Below are 257 nucleotides of genomic sequence, written 5' to 3' on the forward strand. Positions count from 1 at the left end.
CGAAGAGGAGGAAAAGCCGCCCTCTTCCCCTAGCCAAAAGAGAGAGTTTCCCTATTAATTGGGGAATTGAAACATTCAATTACGTATTGAGCTGCTAACGTGACCCTCCGTTACGACGGCACCCTTTTACCTGCTGCTGCTGCTGGCGCCGCTCTGACAAAGCGCAGATTTCTCGTCGGCAGCCGAGGAAGAGGGGGGAGACGCAGGCGGGGGAGGGCTTTCTCCGACAGATTAGACAGATGTTGCTAGGACTTGTT

Source organism: Nipponia nippon, unplaced genomic scaffold, assembly GCF_047370975.1.
Source record: "Nipponia nippon isolate SJK-2023a ecotype South Korea unplaced genomic scaffold, ASM4737097v1 scaffold_43, whole genome shotgun sequence".
NCBI lineage: Eukaryota > Metazoa > Chordata > Aves > Pelecaniformes > Threskiornithidae > Nipponia > Nipponia nippon.